This window comes from Rattus norvegicus, chromosome 10 (genome assembly GCF_036323735.1).
Source record: "Rattus norvegicus strain BN/NHsdMcwi chromosome 10, GRCr8, whole genome shotgun sequence".
NCBI classification, from domain to species: Eukaryota; Metazoa; Chordata; class Mammalia; order Rodentia; family Muridae; genus Rattus; species Rattus norvegicus.
This window is the reverse complement of record NC_086028.1, coordinates 46,248,380-46,269,885: the sequence shown is the minus strand read 5'-3', so window position 1 is coordinate 46,269,885 and position 21,506 is coordinate 46,248,380.

The window sequence follows — 21,506 nt, the reverse complement described above, 5'->3', positions numbered from 1 at the left end:
CTGGGCATGTAAGAAATCAGGCTGAGCAAGACTAAGTAAGCAGCACTTCCCCTGTGGCCTCTGCTTTAGTTTCTGCCTCCGGGTTCCCACCTTGAGTTCCTGCCTGGATTCTTTGGATGATGTAAGTTATGTAAGCCAAATAAATCCTTTCCTCCCTAAGTTGCCTTTGGTCATGGCATTTCGTCACATCAATCGAAAACCAAACTAAAGACACACACCCACATGACTCTCACAGCAGCGGCCAGCGTGTGCATGTGGGTACACATTGCTAACAAGCCACTGTCAGACTGATCACACATTCTATCAGCCTTCCGTGTAAACGAAGTGCTTTGGAGTGTGACATCACAGGTGATTCTTGTGCTCGCCTTTACAGGCACCTAGACACTTTGCTTCCTGTAGCCTCTTCCTGTTCCCCTCTTTCATCTCTAGCTTCTCGATTAATGAGAAAGAAATCACCAGAGAGAGTCAGCCACCAGGCAGGCGTCTCTAAGAGCAAGTTTCAATACGTATGGAGATGGGGTTGCTCCCTTTCTATTTTGAATATCTTTTATTTATTCTTTAATAGTTCATGACTATAAGCTATATATATATAAAGTGCATCCATCCCAAATCTTCCTCATTGTCCCCCAGACACCTCCCAACAGGTCCCCTTCCCACCTTTGTGACCGCTCCCTTCTGTTGAAACCCACAGTGTTCAGTTAATGCTGCCTGCTGGAATATTGACTATTCATGTTGGCTTCATCTTGACCAGGTCTTAAATAGGTACAAGTTCATGAGCACAAAGCCTGTGTCACGTCCAGAAGACAGCGTTGCACAGCACCCCCCTCCTCCCTCCTGCTCTTGCCTTCCTTCTGCTCCCTTTTCTTCAATATTCCTTCAGTTACGTGGGTGTTGATGTAGCTGTCTCATTTAAAGCATAGACCTCACAGTCACTTATCCCCTGTACTTTGACAGTCACAGGTCTGCATTGACTGCTGCCCACTGCACGAGGAGGCTTCTCTGACAAAGGTTAGAGTAGCCTCAACCCATGAGTGTGAACATAAATATTAAGAAGGCAATTTGACATGTCCAGTTAGTACGGTAGCAGTAATAGTTTCTCACCTGTGGCCTATAAGCCCCCAAACTGTGGGGTGTCACCCCATTTACAATACTAGGCAGGAATTTCTTTCTGTGAAGCAGGCCTCAAAGCCAATAAGGCAGTGGTTGGTCGCCCCTGTAACTTTCATGCTGTTATTGCAACGCTGGGCACATTTTGCCTGGCAGGTCAGTACTGTAGCATTCAAGGCTCACAGTCAGTCAATACCATTGATTCTTCTCTACCAGAACTCTACATAACTCCTTTAGCGATACAAACCCTCTCCAGCAAGGAGAAAGTTTGACTTCTCTATGTTCTGCGACTGAAGTGTGTTGGGTCTTCAGCAACAGGGTCTATCAACCTCCTATTTTGGGAAGCCAAGAGCATTGGCGGCAGCTTGTATTGTTTTGGGGGTCCCTAAGGTATCTCCATACCTGACATGAGATTTTATTTAATAATCCATGTCTTCTCGGAGAAGCATTCTCCACCCACTGAGGCTGCCTTTGTTCAAGCTCCTACTAAAAATTATCTATTAAAATGAGATTATAAAGTAGTGTGTTCCCACAAAGGTTTTACATTCTCCCAGTTTAGGTTAACCCACTGCTGTACCCCATCATGTCTACTAACTGTCTATACAAATCCCCATTTAAAATTTAAACCCCTAGACCCCCCAATTTCATAGCACATACGGTCTACTATCCCTTCACCCCATAAGGCCTCTTCTTCTATCTCTCTTAAGGCCCCTTTCTGGCTTCTAATCTCTACAGACGCTCTAAATTAAAGGGGGTGAGCAAAAGTTTGAAGTTAATATCTATATATGAGAGGGAACACAAGAAATCTGTCTTTCTATGTCTGGCTTACCCCCTTCTCAGTTTCATTCACTTTCCTGAAAATTATTTAATATTTTTCCTCACAGCTGAATAAAATTCTGTTGTATGTATGTATCACACTTTCATAATCCACTCATCTGTTGGTAAATGTCTGAATCTATTCCCTGGGTATTCTGAATAAAGGAGCAATAAGCATGGGTGCATGTGTGTCTCTGTGGGAGGACATGACGTCCTCTCTGAGCGTGTGCCTGGCAAGGATGTAGCTATGGCATTTAGTAGTCCTATTTTTAACTTTTTGAGCTTTCACACTGACTTCCATAGCTGAACCAGTTCTCCCTGACACCAGGGGTAGATATGCATTCCTTTCCCCACATCCTCACCAGCATCTGTGTTCTTTGTTTTGTGATGACGATGCTGGGATAGAATCTCAAAGTAGTTTTAACTTGCACTTCCCTAATGGCTAGTGACGTGGGACACATTTAAAAAAATATTAGCCACCTGCATTTCTTCTTTTGAGAACTCTCTACTCCGTTTCATGGTCTATATTTCTAATCAGATTGTTTTCTTTTATTCAGTCTATGTATCGGTCCTCTGTGGAATGTATAGCCAGCAAACAGTTTTAACCCACTCTGTTGGCTGCCTCTTTAGTCCGCTGAGTTTTCTAGTCAAGAGGTCCCACTTGTTGATTAAATGGTCAAAGTCTATTCACAAAATCCATCCCTGTGTCTGTATCTGGAAGTGTTCTCCCTATGCTACCTCTAGCAGTTCCAGATCTTATATTGAGGTCTTATATCTGACCCAGTTATAGTATTTTTTTTTTAGGTTGAGTGAAAGATGTGTTTGGTTTCATTGCTCTAATTGTATCTATCTAGTTTTCCCAACAGCCTTTATTGAAGATGCTACCTTCACTCTACTCTGTTTCAGCATCTTTATCAAAAGCAATGTGGCTACGTTTGCATGGCCTTGTATTAGAGTCCTCTACTCTATACCACGGACCTGTGAGTTTGTTTTTGTGCCAAGGTCATGTTGTTAGTTTAACGACGGCTCTGTAGTATAATATGAAATCGGATATGGTGACATCTCCAGCAGTGTTGGTTTTGCTCAGGATCCTCATTACCCTGTGCTGCCACATGAATTTTAAGGTCTCAGGACCTGACTTTTTTAGTTATGAGATTTTTTTTTTTGGTTCTTTTTTTTCGGAGCTGGGGACTGAACCCAGGGCCTTGCGCTTCCTAGGTAAGCGCTCTACCACTGAGCTAAATCCCCAGCCCCTAGTTATGAGATTTTTAATTGCTGCATTGATCACACTGCTTGTTACAGTGCTATATAAATTGTTTATACCCTCTTAATTTAATTTAATGTGTGGCATTCATGTCTAGAAATTCATCCATTTCTTTTAGATATTTCAATTTAGTGGCATGTGTTTTCCAGGTAATACCCAATGGTTTTCTGAATTTCACTGGTTTCTGTTGTAATAGCTCTCTTATTTTCTTAATTTGTGTCTTCTCTTTATCTTGGTTGCTTTTGTTAATATTGCTTATCTTTTTGAAGAGCCAACTCTTTGCTTCATTGATTTTTTTTTGTACTGTTTTGGTTCCATTTCATTAATTTATTCCCTATCTTAAAGATTTTTTTTCCTCCTATTTACTGATTTGGTTTTTCTTGTTCTTTTTTTCCAGGTCCTTCAGGTATATCAATAAGTTATTCATTTGAGATCTATTTTTTCTTCCTTTCCTCTTTGTTTGTTGTTTGTTTCTGTTTGTTTTTCTGTGTAGCCTGGCTGTCCTGGAATTCACTCTGTAGACAACACTGGCCTTGAACTTAGAGCTCCACCAGCCTCTGTCTCCCCAGTGCTGGGATTAAAGGTGTGGGCCACCACCACCTGGCTTCATTAGCATGTTTTTAATTTTTGTATTTATGTGTAGATGCATGCTTGATTGTATGTGCAGCATGTGCATGCAGGCAGGATGGAGGTCACATCATCAGATTTTCTGGAGCTGGAGTTACAGGTAGTTGTGAGCCACCATGTGGGTGCTGGGAACAGAGCCTGGGTCCTCTGCAAGAGCAGCTGGTACTGGTCCATCTCTCCAGACCCATTAATATGCCATTTAGATAAAATAGTTTACTAGCGTTATTAGTAATAATGTGATGTTCTTCTATTGGAATTTGAATTTCTGCTTAAGATTCATAACTTTTATTCTAGCAAAATAGAACTTGTACATTTTAATAATTATTCCATAACTTAGTATTGATGAGATCACCACCGATGACACAACTAAATCTGTGAGATTTTAATTTATAGTGTTCATATACATACGCCAATGGCTTCCTTAATTGACATTATAATTCTGTGTCATCATTTAGCATTACGGTTTCTTAAGCTATTTTAGGTTTATTTTATTTTGTGTGTATAAATGTTTTGCCTGTGTGGTGTGTCTATGCAGCACATGTGTGGCTGGTGCCCACTAAAGCCAGAAGAGGGCGTTGAATGTCCTGGAACTGGAGTACGAGGTGGCTGGGGGCTGCCACTCGAGGGCTGGGTATTAAAGCCTTGTCCTCTACAAGAGCAAGCAGTGCTCTCAGCGCTCAGCCAAAGTTCAACTTCACGCTCGTTTTAATATTGTGCCTATCGAGTCTGCCAAAAATCATCTCCTTGCTGTTCTGAATTTCAGGCATAATCAGTCTCTCCCTGAGTCTAAACCCTGAGCTTCCTCCTAGGTTGGGTGCCCCTAGAAGACGTGTAATGTGATTTTTAACCTGGCTACATTTTATTTAAAATGCTTTAAGTTAAAAGATTCTTTTTAAAAAGTTTTGTTGTTGTCCTTGGGTTTTTTGTTTGTTTGTTTGTTTTTGATGCTGGGTGTGGTGGTGCACACCTTTAATCCCAGCATTCAAGAAGCGGAGATCTGGTAGAGAGCAGATCTCTGTGAGTTTGAGGCCAGTCTGATCTATAGGGCAGTTCGAGACCAGCCAGAGACCTTGTCTAAAAACAAAACAAAAACAAAAATGGGGTCTCACTATGTTGCCCAGGCTGGTCTCAAACTCTTGGGTTCAACTCACCCTCCTATTTTATTCTTTAGGAAAGTGAGACATTTTTGAGATATAAAAATCTCTAACCTAGTAATTCCTTTTAATATCGTGAAACGGATGCAGTCTCCTTTTCTAACTCAAGAACGCTTCTCAGAGCCGGTCTGGAAACTCCATCCCAGTTACGGTGCCACAGCTAGACGTGGGCTATGGCGCTATGTAAGAACTCGGTGGATGGATCTGAGATTAGGACCTAGACTGCTGAACCTACACGGCAGGACCCCAGCAGCCTTCAGTCTGTCCATCCTTCCCAGCCTGGCCTGGCCTAGCCTGTCAGACACCTTTGTCACATTTCACACTCTGTTCCTGCAGACTTCTGTAGCTTTCCCCCGCCCCCGGGGAGAGAAAGAATTAATCACAGGAAATAACTTACTTATGAGTAAAATCTCTGGAGGAAAAAAAAAAGAGGATTTAAAGTTATTTCTAATCCCTCTTCCAAATCAGGTCTTTGAAGAGAATGAACGCTGCCAGCAGGTGGCAAGATTCACAAAGCAGTGTTGATTTCCTGCAGTCAGCGTGCAAGAATCTGAACTGGGTTTTAACTGCAAAAGGAAATGTTAATTTAAGTTAAATATCAAACTTCAATACAGTCTTTATAGAATACCAAAATCCCTTGCTTATCAGTAGTATTGGTTGTATATCGCACCAGAACACAGCCTCACTTCTGACAATCTTACATTTTCCAAATTGAAAATAAGTCGGATAGTCTGTCCAATTTATTAAACTGTATAAAACATAAAGTATTTCCCTTTGTCTCGCTGTACCTCTTCCCATCATCACTCTAAGTGTGTTGGTGCCCTGCAGTGGGGCATGCTGGGACAAAATATTAGCACCTGTGATTGGTGCCCTGCAGTGGGGTATGCTGGGACAAAATGCTAGCATTTGTTATTGGTGCCCTGCGGTAGGGCATGCTGGGACAAAATACTAGAACCTGTGATTGGTGCCCTGCAGTGGGGCATGCTGGGACAGAGTGCTAGCTAGCATCTGTGATTGGTGCCCCGCAGTGGGGCATGCTGGGACTGAGTGCTATCTAGCATCTGTGAGACTCGCATTCCAGGTTTTATATTAAGCTGATGCAATTCTGCTTTGTGTTACAAATGATGTCACTGAGTCGTGCAGAGCATTTGTTGGAAGGTCACAAATGAGCATCCCGGGGGTTGTCTGAGATACTGCAGTTTCCCCCAAGTCCTAAGACACACCCAGTTTGAACTCGCACAGTATGAAAGTCCATGAATGGGGTTGGGGATTTAGCTCAGCGGTAGAGCACTTGCCTAGCAAGCACAAGGCCCTGGGTTCGGTCCCCAGCTCCGGGGGGGGGGGGGGGGGAGGAAAAAGAAAAGTCCATGAATAAAACTTCAGTCCTGAGGCATTGGGGACCAAGTTCCCAGTGCACCCAAACACGGTCAAGAGCACCAAATACAAAAGGGACTGAAGCTGCCAAAGAGCCGTAGCCTCAGCAGGGGAGCCTGGAGCAGCACCTCCACTCAAGCCAAAGTCCTATCCATCCCCAGGACACCCTGAAGGGCCCCTTCTTGATGCAGAAAGTTGAAACAGGGAGTCTCACTTTTGCCCTTCCTTGTCAGTCAACGAAGCAGAAGCACAGATGGGCGCTGGGTTGTCCACCCCCGGAGCTAACCGTTCTGCAGCTTCAGGCCCAGTCAGGTCTAGTTGTACAGATCTAGTCATGCAAGAAGTCACAGTTTTCTCCCATGTCCTAAGAGTCTCCGGGAGGAAAGAAAAATGACAATACGGAACAATATCAGGAGAAGTAACATGATAACACATGTTTCCTTGATCCAAAAATACCTTTGAATCGTACATGAGACGGGGACTGGACACAGAGAGATCAAAGCATCTCTGAGTTTGTGGTAATTTGCATCTGATTTTTGCTGCTGGTGACTTTGATAACAAGAATAAATGAGCTGTCATCTCAGCTGGGTTCTGGGGAGAAGGGCGCTGTGCCGAGCCGTTGGCTCTGACGCCCAGCATGCTAGGAGACGTGCGTGCGCTGTGCTGAGCAATTGAGCTTCCAATGAGCACACGGCCACATTCGCCAACGAGCTGGCTTTCTAAGCCCTCACTTTCGTGAGTCATTCATGAGCGGTGTCTCATACCTGGCTGGGACGGATTCTAAAGCCACTGGTGATCAGTAGGATTAACCGACTCATCTTGCTTAGAAGGATTGTCCCTTGTTGCATCCTAGTAATAATAATAAACAGGATATTTACCCATCGCACGTCATCTGCATCCTATGTGAGTGGCACATTGAGTTACAAAACGAGCGTGAGATCTAGACAGGAAGCAAGGACAAAAATACCACGCAAGCATGAGCTTGATAGTCAGGACCAGTCAGGACTTCTACTCACAAGGCACCTCACCATCCAGTAGAGGTGGGCAAGAGAGTTGGTGGTGGGATTGTGTGAAATTACAAACCTACCAAAGAAGCAATCAGTAGGGTGAAGAGATCCTACAGACCAACGGAGATCTTTCTTTGCCAACAGTACCTGTGACAGGATTTTAATAACTAGAATCTATAGAGAACTAAAAAACCAAAACTGAAAAACCCATTAATCGCCCAATCAATAAACGGGTAAGTAAATTGGACAGTTCTAAGAAGTAACACAAATGGCCAATGGATACATAAACAGATGTTCATTTAATTCCTGTATCCATCAGGAAAATGCAAATCAAAAGACTACAGTGGGATTTCACTATCCCAATCAGAATGGCTAACATCTGGGAAAGAAACAGCAAACTTTAGGAAGAAAGGAAGTGGGAGGACTACATACACGTTGTTGGGAGGACGGGAGCACAGTGCTCAGCCACTGAGGAAGAAGCTAAAGCTGGAACTGCCAGAGCAGTGCCGCCCCTGGGTGTACCCCCGGAGGGTCCGAGGGTTGTCGTACAGTTCTTTCCCACATCCTTTAATGGACTTCATACCTAATGTCCATGTTTCTGAGGAACAAGTTAGCCAGGTCAATACCTGTGTGTCTCTCTGTAGACCTGAGTGGCTTGCCAGGCCATGGATAATCTCAAGTCCTTCCTGTCCTACTAGAGACACAAAGTGGAGATTGACTGGTTTCACAGGACCCAGGTGCCTATACTTTTGACTTGGAAAGACTGTGATCAGGGTCCATGTTACCTGGTAGCTGCAGGGTTGTCAGACTTCTCACAGCCATGTACATGCCTTCCCTAAGAGTGCTCTGAGAATTTATTATGTGGCCTACATGGTATGGGGTGGGTATCCCAACAAAGGCTTACAGGCGAGCCTGAGAGCCCAGGTGCCCATCACCAGTCGTATGCTGGCAAAGAAGGCCTGGAGAATCCCAAACGTTCATCAGTCCACATTGGAGGGTCAAAGAAGCAGAGCTCTTTGCTGTTGGCTCCAATAATGAGATGGATGTTCTCACTTGTAAGAAACAAAGACCAGGAAGCAAGCAGTATCGCTCTCCTGACCTCTTCATGTCTGGGTCATTGCCAGAAGATGCTGCCCATTTTATGGAAGGATCTTCTGCATCCCCAGGGTAATCTTTCCTGAAAGCCCAGAGTCAAGACCCTCAGTTGATTTCAGATGGCAATCAGGATAAACTGTCACACAGGGCCAGGTGCTTCATTTGTTGTGTTTTGCTTTGTTTTTGAGATAGGGTCTCACCCTGTAGCTCTAGCTGGCCTAGAACTTGCTGTGTAGACCAGACTGACTTCAAACTCACAGATGCATCAGCTTCTGCTTCCCAAGTGCTGGGATTAAAAGAGTTCCCCACCATCCAGTGTGGTACAGATTTTTAATCCCTGCTCCTTAAGAAACTGAGGCAAGAGTCTATGGTTCTGAGATCAACCTGAACTGTGGAGAGCTCAAGGCTAGCCTGGGCTACTTACTGAGACCCTATCTCAAAATAAAAGGTGGAATGTTGGGGATTGATTCTAATGCTTTGTCTTAATTCGGGTCTCAAAATCACATGGGAATCTACGTGTCCAGACGCTGAGGGTCCCTGTCCCCAATGGCTAGACAGGGTGAAAGAAGCAGGACTTTTAGGATTCCCAGTCAAGAAATGCAGTGGGGAAGAAGGGAGTCAGCCATGAGAAGGGCATAGGATGGACTACACATGACAGGGAAACAGAGAAATCAGAATTAAGAGCCCGCTGACATGTAAGAGTCAGGGAACAGGCCCCAGGGAAAACTTCCCAGCATGGGTCTGCGGCAGCAAGGATAGAATATAGACTTAGAAAGTGTTAACTAAGTAACGCTGGAGGGGAGTGTGTGCTAGCCCCAGGGAGGTTTGGAAGTGCTCAGCCATTGAGCTAGTCAAGGCACATTAAAATTAAGCTTACGTGCGTGGTGTGTGTGTGTGTGTGTGTGTGTGTGTGTGTGTGTGTGTGTGTGTATGTGTGTGGATATGTGTGTGTGTATGTGTGTGGATATGTGTGTAGTGTGTGTGTGTGTGGTATGTATGTGTATGTGTGTGGTGTGTGTGTGTTTGTGTGTATGTGTGTGTGGTGTGTATGTGTATGTGTGTGGTGTGTGTGGTGTGTATGTGTATGTGTGTGGTGTGTGTGTATGTATGTGTGTGTGGTGTGTGTATGTGTGGTGTGTGTGTGTGGTATATGTGGGGTGTGTGTGTATGTGTGGTGTGTGTGAGTGTGTGTGTGTGGTATATGTGGTGTGTGTGTAGTATATGTGATGTGTGTGTATGTGTGTGTGGTATATGTGGGGTGTGTGTGTATGTGTGGTGTGTGTGAGTGTGTGTGTGTGTGGTATATGTGGTGTGTGTGTAGTATATGTGATGTGTGTGTATGTGTGTGTGGTATATGTGGGGTGTGTGTATGTGTGGTGTGTGTGTATGTGTGTGTGGTGTGTGTGAGTGTGTGTGTATGTGTGGTGTGTGTGTGTGTGTGTGTGTGTGTGTGTGTGTTTCATTAGAGAGTCCACAGAATTCTGGCAGGTGGCTAGAAGTGCGATCACCTGCTGGGAACCACAGAGCAGAAGAACTATTCACCACTACAGTGGAAAGAAACTGAGAGACAATATTTAAAATGTGGGTGTAGAGGGTAACCATGTAACATTTTTAAAGCTCCTATAGCAGACAGAAAAGTGTGTACATTGATCATCAGGATACCCTTGAATAGTCACAGTCCAGGTGCAGGGCGGTTAGGGAAAAGGTGACACTGGGATTCCAGGAGGAGCTAAGGCAGCACACTCCGGGGATGTGATTTATTGCCAGTCTTCCCAACAGCCAGGTTATAAAATCAGACAATGTCCCCATCAACAGGCAAGTGGGTACGAGAGCATACAGTATGCATTTTGATGGGGTTTTTATCCATGGAGAGTGGAAGGACTTTCAGGAAAAGAGGTCTGGACTGGACAGAGTCATAGTGAGTAAAGGAGAGAAGCAAATGTGGTGTATCTTCTCTCCCACGTGGGCTGAGCAGGAAGGCAGGATATGGTCACAGCATATAAAGTGCCCAAGTGAAAGTGCCATCAGAAGATCCATCATGTTGCATGAAGAAAGTATGTTAATTAAAAAAAAGTGAGATTGAGATTTACTCTGAGGCCCAGGTTAGCCCGAAACTTACTAGATAGCCCAGGTTATCCTTGAACTCATAACAATCCTCTTGTCCCAGTCTCAGCCTCCCAAGTGCTAAGATTATAAGCAGGAGTCACCCATACCTAGTTTACAATCTTTTTATTTTAAACACACACACACACACACACACACACACACACACACACACACACAGGAGCCAGGGGGTGGCACTATTAGGAGGTGTGGCCTTGCTGGAGTAGGTGTACCCTTGTGGGAATAGGTATGTCACTGTGGGTGTGAGTTTTAAGACTCTCTTCCTAGCTGTCCGGAAGCCAGTCTTCTAGCAGCCTTCAGATGAAGATGTAGAACTCTCAGCTCCTCCTGCACCATGCCTGCCTGGATGCTGCCATGCTCCCACCCTGATGATAATGGACTGAACCTCTGAACCTGTAGTCCAGCGCCAATTGAATGTTGTCCTTATAAGAGTTGCCTTGGTCGTGATGTCTGTTCACAGCAGTAAATCCCTAACTAAGACATACACGCATGCATGCACTCACACATGCCTGCGCTCGAGAAACGTCTTGAAGTACCAGAGGCTAACTCTCCAGTCTGCTGGCTGAAACCAGCGTGTTAGAACCACATCTCTCAGGAGGGGTCTGTTCAGATTCCAGGCCTTGTTTTCTGTGTTGCTGGTGGATGCTTTCTTTCCTTGGTTTGAGGCTGTAGTACTTTTCTCACCTCCTTCTCTGTCAGTAGTAAAACTTCCTCTGCCTCCATTTTAGAAAAACACCTTTGATTGTAGTTAGCTGACCCAGGAACTCACTTAGTCACCCCCATCTGAAGACCAGTAGCATTTGGTCACATCTGCAAAGTCCTTCGTCCATGACGGACACCCACAGGGAGGAGAGCCTGTATACTTGGTGGCCGTTTTGCAGCTGACCGCAACATCTCTGCTCCAGTCTTACTTGATTCTGATGATGAGGCCTGTTTAATGCTCAAGCGCCAATATAGTGTCCCTGAGAAAGTCACCATCAAGAAAAGGTAGCACAGTTTCTGGTTTGTTTGTTTGTTTGTTTTTGCAAATAGAGTCAACTCTCTACCCCCTTCTCCCAGGTCAGCTTCTTTGAGAACATGGGACTTAGCACATCTGTGCTGGCCCTTCCCACCCCCATGCCCTAGAAGATGGCTCAAGGTCAGCTATGCTGAGAGGGATGCTCTGAGGTTCATCTGTGGGCCATAGCTGGTAACTCGTAGATCCATTATAAACAGGGAATTTTGATATAAAGTGGTGTTTCTCCCAGTGGGAACATTTTCCCCTCTACCCTGAAAGTGGTAAGAACGTGATTAACATCCCTCCGGCAACCCTGGCTGGATCTCTAGGAAACGGCATTGACCTAGCTCACAGAGAGCATCTGTGGTATCCTCCATCTTTACTCGGTCATCCCTCCATGCCTGTGTCCTGACTTCCTTGTCTGATCTCACTTCACCTTAACCACCTCTTTAGATACTCCAAGTACTGAGTTAACATTCTGAGATAACAGCAGGTCATGAACTTGGAAGACAGCCTATATCTCTATCTCTGATGGGCCCGCCCAGGAGAAGCTGGATGCAAGAGTCCTTTGTTATCTAGTTGGTCATTTGGATGAGGCGAACAGAAAACAGAGTCCCAGGAGTCCTGGCACAGTTCAGGCACAGCACTGTGTATAGATGTTTTGGGAAACTGCAGTCTAGCAGCCAACTCTGTGACTTCAACCTCTGTCCTTCTTACTTTTCTTACTTTGATCCTCTAAGCAGTGATCCCTCCTGCTCCTCACACACTCTCGGGTTTCCGCATCTCCTGCTCCTCAGTAGACTCTCAGCCACCATCATTTGAACCCCGAGACTTTCTTCTTCCACCTGCCTCTCCCGCTGAGCCTGTGTCTTAGTAGGAGGATGAGACTTTTGGATAAACTCCACAAGAATGAAGGCTGCTGCCAGACTCACAGTCTAAGGGACCTGGTCAGTCCCAATCCCACACATCAATCATCCATTCATGCATGCATCTGGCCCTCCATCCACCCACCCACTCCATCCAGCCATCCAGCCATGGATGGCTACTCATTAATTACATATAGGCTTGGTAAGTGCCTTCCACATTAGTCAGAACGCGTCAGCATACAAAACAGACGAAGCCTGCTGCCTCTCGGAGCTCACATCAAAGGCTATGTAAATGTTTTCTATAAACAGTGAGATATTAAATATTTTAGGGTTTGCAGCCCATATGGTCTCCCACAAATACTAAACTCTTCCGTAGCTGTACAAAGGCAGCCATCTATCCATGGATGGATAAGGGTAACACTAGCATCGAGACTTTGTATTACTGTCATCACCATTGTGTTTACCTCGAGGAACCGTGCTATCCATTTGTCACAAGTGCTTCGGTTCGTTCATTTGTGCCTGAGCTCTGTGCCTTCAGCAGTGCTTCAGCACGCCAAACAAAGGACTGCCTCTTCTCTCACCGCAGTGTGTGCTTAGTGTTCCCCTTGTCTTTTGTTTTTTGAAACAGGGTTTCTCTATGTAGCCCTGGCTGTCCTAGAACTTGAGCTGTAGACCAGGCTGGCCTTGAACTCAGAGGTCTGCCTGCCTCTGCCTCCCAAGTGCTGGGATTAAAGGAGTGTGCCACCATAGCTGCCAGCCACTGCCACCTCCATCACCTGGCTAATTTAGGTTCTTAAAAACTAAGCTGGTGTTATACACCTTATATATAACTAAGATGGTATATTACACATACATATAATTGTATATGTATATCTACATGTATGTACACAGTCTGAAGTGACAAATCCAATTTCCACATTGGCTACTAAAGGGCTGACGCCAGTAGTTGAAGAACCCTGTTGGTGGCGGCATTGCCAACGGTTGTGACTAGTTGAGACATTTTTTTTTTTTTTTTTTTTTTTTTTTTAGGAGCTGGGGACTGAACCCAGGGCCTTGCGCTTGCTAGGCAAGCGCTCTACCACTGAGCTAAATCCCCAACCCCTTAGTTGAGACATTTTTATTTCTTGCATTCCAACACACCCTTCTCTTTGGTCAGTAAGTGTATTCTTGTGAACTCTACACCAGTTAGTGATGCAGATAAAGGAGGAAACTTTAAAATTGCAAACTTAAATTTAAAAAGCAAACTTAAAATTGGCAGTCCTGCTAGAATATTCCATTTTTATTGGGTCCTTCTCCAGAAATAACTTAACGTTAGGTTTTTTTGTTTTGTTTTGTATTTTTTCCACTGTAATTTGACTGACTGTTCTGTGTCCTTTGCTACCTCACTGCAGAAAAGCTTCTTGAACATCTGCATGCTGATTAAGTCAGGAGACTTCACTGCTCTCTTTAGGGATGTCTATTGGTCCAGACGCCGAGAACTAAAGACATCAGAATGTGACTTGTCAGTAGTCTGAGCAACACATTCCAACAAGAGGTTTCTGCCCTCTACTGGTTGCTAATAAAAGAATATTTATTTATTTATTTATTTAGGGTATGTGGGGGGGGGGGTGTTGAATGTGCACATACACTAGGCCAGAGGTCACTATTGGAATTCTTCCTCAACTGATCTCCACCTCTTTAGAGACAAGGTCTGTTAGTGCACCTGAGGCTCACTAATTCAGCTAAGCTGCTTGCAAACCCCAGGGATCCTGTCTCCAACTCGCCAGCACTGGGCTCTCAGGTGCCTGACACTATGCCAAGGTTTTATGTGGGTTCTGGGGATCCAAACTCAGGTCTTCATGCTTGCGTATCAACACTTCACTAACTGGGCCATCTCTCCTGCCCATCAACTGTACCTCTGGTGGGTAGAATTCCCCTTAAAAGCAAAACAAGCAAAAGCAAAACAAGCAGAGTGTGAGAAGCTGATGTGTGTGCCTAGCCAACGATCCAAAAATCCTCACCATAGAAGACATCATTGAAGGTCATCAGGATTGTAACATGTCGCCCACAATTTTAGATTCACAGCAGAGTTTCAATACTGATGACCCTTGGGAATGAGTGTCCCCACCATGTCATTTTTTTTTTTAAACAGAGGGCTTTGTTTGAGAGGCCTCACAGAGAATGCTCTGTGAAGACTGAGAACACTGTGCACCACCATCCAAGCATAAGTCAACTCCACAACTCCAGACTTCCGATGATTTTTTTTTTCGGAGCTGGGGACCGAACCCAGGGCCTTGCGCTTGCTAGGCAAGCGCTCTACCACTGAGCTAAATCCCCAACCCCTCTTCCGATGATTTTTATTTGATGTGTGATCCCAGCAGGCTCCAGGATTTTCCCTGCTGTGGATAGGAAGCTTTCAAACTGGAAAACACAGACAAATAAACATCCAGAGAAATAAACACACAGATGCACAAGTGGAAAAGCAAAGGAACAGGGGGAGGGGGCCAGGGAGGGAGGGAAGGAGGGAGGGAGGGAGGAAGGGAGGGAGGGAGGAAGAAGCAGACAGACAGACAGAGAAACAGACAGAGAGAGAAGCAGACAGACAGAGAAACAGACAGAGAGAGAAGACAGACAGCAGACAGACAGACAGACAGACAGACAGACAGAGAACAGTACTGCACAGCTTTAGGACCCGTTCCCCTGTGCTCTTCTAGAACTGATGTCATCTGTTATCCTTGAATGATAAAGTGCAGTCAACCTCCAGCCCTGACTTTTCCAGCCCTTCCTGCTGAGATGCTGCTACCCTATGTAAGTCTCACTTAGGGTGAACGTGCAACAGACAGATGTGCAGTTAGTGCCTCCTCCAGCCAGGCCCACGCGTGCCACCTGCATGGTGTGACTTGCCCAGGACAGTGATTCAAGTAGGGGGAGGCTCGGGATCTAAGAGCTTCTATTCTAAATGCTTCTTGTAAATGGCAGGTGTCTAGCCCCTCACTGGTTCATCTCCCTACACATTGTAGTGACACAATGTAGAGCCCTCCATCCATCTGTGTCATTTCAGCCAAGGGCATTTCCACAGATGCTGCGGTAAGAATGTCAGTTTCTCCCCCCTGGCAAAGTTCAATACTTAAAAATCAACCATCTTTAAGAGAAATAACTGCAAAGGGGGAGGGGGATCACTTTGCTCATCATTTTCATGGGAACACACAAGACATCACTGGTGGGTTCGGAGCCCTTGTAAGTCCTCACATGGTGTGACACTGTCACACCTACTTCTCACTCCAGGCAAGTACATGCAAGCTTCAGAAGCTCTGCTGACTGGGCTTGCAAGCAGGCCACCTGAGGGGGTGCTGTGTCTAACCCTGGAGAGTCCAGAGGATGCCTGCCCACTGCTCTCCAGGGTCTACTCTGGGACAGGCACCAGTGAAAGGAATGGTAAAGGTGGGTGTTTGATCCAGGGAGCCCTACGAGGAACACACTACAGCTCTGAAGAGGAAAGTCAGGCAACATAAATCCAAGGACACTGAGAAAACCATCAGGACATGGGTTTTACTCTCTCAAAGATGCCTGTCTACCTGTCCTTTCTGGCGATCTCTCTCTGTCTCAGTCTAATCGATAACCGTCCCTATAACCACAACACCGTCCTACCCAGTCTCCAGACACTGTAAAGTTTTCACACTTCTGGTAAATGTATCTGAAAGGTGGGGATGGGGTGAAGGCTCCAGACATCTGAGACAGACATTGAGCCTAGACCATCTCCCCCAAATTCTTCAGTGCCCACTGCCAACAAACAGCAGACCCTGACACACTCTGCTCACTGCTCCCTCATCAACCTCTTCACTGAACCCCACTGTGCATTTTTATTTCTTTTTTTTCTTTTATACAGGAACTCATTATTTGGCCCAGATAATCTGAAACTCACAGCAAAATTACCCTGCCTCAGCCTTCTAAGTGTTGATATCACAGGTTACAGCCACCACACCCAGCATCTTAATGAGTTCTTTAACAACCTTTGTCTCAGTCTCTGCCTTCACACCTGTTCTGTCTGTACACCTGCTCCACCTTCACACCTGCTCCACCTTCACACTTGCTCTACCTTCACACCTGCTCCACCTTCACACCTGCTCCACCTTCACACTTGCTCTACCTTCACACCTGCTCCACCTTCACACTTGCTCTACCTTCACACCTGTTCTGTCTGTACACCTGCTCCACCTTCACACCTGCTCCACCTTCACACCTGCTCCACCTTCACACCTGCTCCACCTTCACACCTGCTCCACCTTCACACCTGCTCTACCTTCGCACCTGCTCCACTTTCACACCTGCTATGTCTGTATACCTGTTCCACCTGCACACTGCTCCACTGTCTGAAACTCATGCACAGGTATCTCTCTGCACAAATTCTGTTGGTTACTTTTTTCCTCTCCCCCTTTAAAAAAAAATCAGATGCCATGTACAAATACTCAGTGTTGTGAGCTTCGAAGCACATAGAGACATAGATAGCACTTTCTGCCCATCTCCATGCCTCCTCCTGCACACAAACCCAGTCCTACATACTCCAGCCCATTCCCTCAGTGCGTGCTCTGGGCCTTTGGCTGTGTAGTCTTCAGAATGATGGTCGTATAATGGAATACGGCAACACACACACTAGGTCTTTTCTCATTCCACTTCACTGCTCCGAGAGCATCCTATCGCACCCATTTTTTTCTTGTTACTCATAAGATTCCATCATGGAATGGGCCAAGGGCTGGTTAGCCAGGAAGGAGTTAAGGACATGTTAATGTAAAAATACATTCATCAACCTGACACACTGATTCTCCAAGCAGAAAAGATTGAAAAGCTGTAATTGTGGAGGACGATACTGTGCCTCGCCTGTCCTTAAACTCACAGGCCACAGAGTCCTTTAACATGAAGGATACAAGGTCCTTCCTCGCACCAGAGGAGAGAAGCATCCTTAGTACCAAAGTCTGAGTCTGGGGGCTCTTATGAACCTGTAGAAATATCCCTCTGCCTCCACTGCCTTCACACACACACACACACACACACACACTCCAGGGAACGACTGTTCCGGAACCCACTTACCCACACCTGCAGTTCAAGTTCTGTCATTTTAGATGATTCGTCATTATCTATCTAAAAAGCAAGCATCCGTCAGGTTTCATCCCTAGCTCTACAAAATTACTCAAATGGATTTTCTCTGGTAAATCTGTTGTTTGTGTGTTTGGTTTCTAGAGCCAGAGATGTTGCCTTAGGTCAAGGATGGGTAGGGATCATGTTCATATGCCCAGGGTTCACTCATTAGGCTCACCTTGCCTCCAAAACCAGTCAAAATAAAGCTGCTGTAAACACTCACTCAAGCCTGCGTGTGTGCACACTGCCGTTTCTCTCAAAAGTCCCCGGCTGAGTTGATCTGAGAAGACAGCCTACGTCTGAGTTTATTAAGAAACTGCCAGATCTCGGGCACTTTCGCCACATTCATCCTCTGCTGAGCAAGCAGAAGGTTCCGTTGTGGCCACTGTCATCCTGAGTCGCTGAGAGAGCCACGGGAGGATCCTGAGTGTCCCTGAAGCTGGAAATGGGGTCAGTATCATTTGAGGACACAGCTGTGGGCCTCACCTGTCAAGACTGGCAGGACCTGGATACTGCTCAGAGGAGCCTCTGCAGGGATGCGATGCTGGCTGCAGAACAGCTGCTGCTGTCGGAGAGCTGTGGTCTTCGGGTGGGAGCATGGCTTAGATCCACGGAGTGCTGCAGAAGTCTAAGTGTAGAGCCTCTGACGTCAGTGAGACTCCAGAGATTGAAGGCCAGCCTGAGAGACTCATCAAGGTGTCATATATATTATCTACATATTAAATATTATATATATATATATATGTGAGCAAAGCTATTTACATATTAAATCTATATGTGCAAAGCATTCTGCTTGAAGTGTACCCTACGTGACGTCTGAGTCCACATCAGTGCAAAACCTTTTGAACCTGAAGACAGCCACCTCCTAGCTAAGCTCAAAATGGCATCAAAACCCCAACAAAGGTCATCAGGCTGAGGTGTGCCCCATAGTAAAACACACCGCTACAGTTCTCCTGACTCCACGCCAAGATGCGCTAAGAAATCCCACAGACCCACATTAGCAGGCATCAAATAACTCACACCAGTGAGAGCTCGGTTGAAATTTAAAAATAAATTGGACGCAGGATGTGGCTCAGTGAGCTTTCAATACTTGTGTCGTGTGTCTCCATTTATAAATTCTCCGTGTTATCTTTATCTTGAGGATATATGCTCGTGGATGGTTGTTTGTAAATATAATCAGTTGTGGAGAAATTGCAGCCAACTTAGAATTGTCCTTGGGCAAGGGCATTTGTTTGAGCATGATGGATTAAAAGAACAAAAAAACAAAGAACTCTTCCCTGAGAGACAAGATACTGTAACACAGTCTTTGAACTCACACTGTGGCCAGTCCCTGTTTGACTTCTCACTCCTGACTGATGGCGCCACATCCAGACTGACATTTAATTTGTAAAGATTTTCATTATAACATTGAAACAAAAAAACTTTAACATCGGATTATTTTTTGAGGAAAAACAAGTTCATATGTGTAAGAGTGTTGATTTTTAAATGGATTTTTTTAATCCATTAGTCAAACTAGTCAACTGTAAGCAAATAAAGAAACAGAAGATATAGAAAGAGGCAGGAAGAAGGAAAGGAGAGAGGGAGGATAGGTCGAGCCAGATGTGGATGTGGCTTAGTGGTAGGGCTTGTGTTTAATATGTGCAGGCCTCGGGTTCCACATCAGATGGGTAAGGGAAAGGAGGAGAGGAAAAAGAAAGGAGATAGGGAGAAGGGGGAAGGGAAGGAAGGAGGGGGGAGGGCTGTCAGACCAACTTCCAAGGTGGCTGTGCCATCTTTGGACATCTTAAAATGTCCAGACACCATCATTCAGACAAGACTAATCCTCATCCTCTCAGGACCCATGGACTGGGCTATTTCAAATCCCAGCCCCAGCCCTTGTCTACTACCTCTGACTTTAGTCCTTGTCGATGACTCTGAGTAGTTCAGCTCAGTTTGCCTTCTCTCTGCACCTCAAACTCATTAGGCACCAGCCCGAAGCCACCCTGCCAGGGACATGGGAGCTTGTGCTTAACGAAGTCCTGTTACCAGCAGTGTCTCTGGGTCAAGGCAGGTCACTCCTGAGGTCCTCACTTGCCATGTGTTGGTCATAGCTCCGTTTCACAGAGAAGAAGATTGAGGCAGAGAACTCATTCACTGAGTTGGGGCGCCAGACCTGGGGACTGACGGCAGTGGTACCTACAGTATACCACAGAGCAGAAAGCCCATGGATGCCCTGGGCCTTCTTGGGATGTATCAGGAGAGAGGTTGTGTTCGCCACTAAGGAAAGCAGAGGCTGGTGTGGCAGACCCTGCTGGCCAGCTGTTAGCAAGAAACACAGCTCACTATAAACAGATTCATCAGATGCTGAGGGCGTGTTCCAATAACATGGGTTTCCCTTGGAAGCCTGGTCACACTTTTTGACGTAATGTCCTTCAAAGTGTTATTTCCAAAAAAAAAAAAAATGACATAAGGGCCCAGGACATTTTTAAAGCATTCAGCAGTGAGCTCCGAAGCTAGGTCCAGCGTTTACGGTGCAGCCTGCTTCCCTGGACCTCCAGAGTCAGCTTCACAAAGCCTCCTGGTTCTCCAAGGCTCTCACCCCCCTGCCCCCATCTCGGATACTCACCTCCCATCCAGCTAGGAGCAAGAACTCTTGTCTCCTGCGGTTCTTTTGTATCTTAGTGGGCTCCTTCTAGGTAAAGGCAGCTTGCTCTTCAGAGTGCTGAGGCCCAGCAAAACTCAGGAGAACATGAGATCCTGTCAAGGACGGTGACATTCTAGAGAAGGCAAAGCAGCTGTGATACATGGAGGGCTGAGAGAGACCGATGGGGATGAAGGCTAGGCCTGTCAGGAGCCTCATGGCATCCTGCATCCTACATCATACCGACAGAGGTTCATGTAGTGCCCTCAGGAACCTGAGTGGGATGTTTGGAGTCTTGTGTGGTATCCATGGGGTCCTTTGGAGGGGCCCTCTGGGCTCTTTGTGATCTGTCCGAACCCAGCCCACACCATCTTGCTTCCTTTTACTCTCTCCGATAGGTTTTGCTTGTGCAGAGTTTGTCCGAGAAGTCCCCTTCCCACACATCTTGTAAACATCAGCTCAGACCTCAGAGGAAGTGTCACTTCCCTGAAGAGGCCTACCTTGGCTCCTCTAGTGCTAGGCCTTCCAGTTTGTGCCTCAACACCCTAACCTTGGACCACAGTACTCTGCGCTGTGCGCTGGTCATGTCCCCTTCTCAAAGGAGCACCTGCCCCCAGTTACTCTTCTCAGGAAGCTCACCTTAAGTGGAACCACCATGATCAGAAACTCTTGAGGTAGCTATAGTCAAAGGCTGCCCCTGAAAATTACAAACCCCAGTGCCTTTGGAAGTGGGACTGCTCTTGGTGGTCTTTATACTCTAGGGAGGAGCTGGACTGCTGCTGGCTGCTGCTGACACGCACTGCTCTCCTAGTGCTTTCCCGCTATGCTATGCTGCTCCTGCCCTTCCTAGGACTGAACTCCACTCATCTGAATCCTCACTTCTAGGGGACCTGGACCAGGACTCTAACTCTGCCTCTGTCTCCTCAATCTCATGAGTGGAAATCTCTGGACAGCAAGGACTGAGCCTGGCTGGTTTCCCGAGAGAGTTGCAGCTTACAAACAGGGAGAAGGTGGTCAGAGAAAGGATGGTCAGGGCGCTTCTCTCCTTATATGAAGAGAACAACACCTGGAGTGACAGAGCCACAACCTGGGCTTCTGAGTTCTCGACAGCCTAGAACCAGCCCCTTCTGCATTTTCTAAGGTGGGGAGTAGGTCAAGAAAGAGCTTGGGGCTTCCTAAGCCCAAATTCCACCTAGCACAATGCCCGCCCACTCCATGCCAACTCCACCCTCTGATCCTGCCTCCAAATTTCAACCACCTCTGACCTGGGCCCTTCCCTTCTCTAGGTGGCTGATGGCTAGGTTTTGTCTAGCTTGGGTCACAAGAGGGGCTGCACAGGCCTC